Genomic DNA, 756 nt, shown 5'->3' on the forward strand with positions numbered 1-756 from the left:
ATGTAAGGGGCATAGTTCTTGCCATCTTACACAGGATGTCAAGTTGTCATGAAGACTAAGTCCTGGTCATCCACCATGGGTCGACCAAGACGGCTGCAGATGCTCACGAATTGGCCAGGAGGCTGCACGGACACGTCACTACTGATCAATGTGAGGATGGCAGCATACAGATCATCTACGATGGCGTGTAGTGTATGTGGGCTGGCTGCACAATAGTGTTTTCATCGGCGATGACCCAGTGCACAATAAAAACAGACAATGGCTGTGGTATGCATCAGGATGACTGCATCTCGGCGTTGAAGTCAGCAAGCAGGTAGCAGACTGGCCATCTTCGATAGGCTTGTTGTTCAACTGAAGATGAATAGATGGTCACACTCTGTGGTTCTAGCGACACGGACAGAATGGCAGCATTACAGAGTATATCTTTGAGCGCCGAAAGCCTTGTTATTTAAAAGGTTGAGCCCACGCCTATGACGCAGTGACTCTGATGGTGTACGTGCATTTGTGCTCATTTATTGAGCCCCTGAGCACTCCTTGCCACGCTGTGGTAGTTCAGTAGCTATTCTGGATCGCCAAGCAGAGGTCTTTCTGACTACCTTTGACTTCCTGGTGACACAAGAGCGGTGAAATTACATTGGGTAACACCACAGTGCCTTGTAATGTTAGTCATAGTAGTGAGTGGAAAATGGGGAGAAATCGGGACATTTGTGACGTAGTCTTCTGTTTGAGTTAAGTAGAGCGATGACAGCAGCGGTG

Source organism: Schistocerca piceifrons, chromosome 4 (assembly GCF_021461385.2).
Source record: "Schistocerca piceifrons isolate TAMUIC-IGC-003096 chromosome 4, iqSchPice1.1, whole genome shotgun sequence".
Classification (NCBI taxonomy): Eukaryota; Metazoa; Arthropoda; class Insecta; order Orthoptera; family Acrididae; genus Schistocerca; species Schistocerca piceifrons.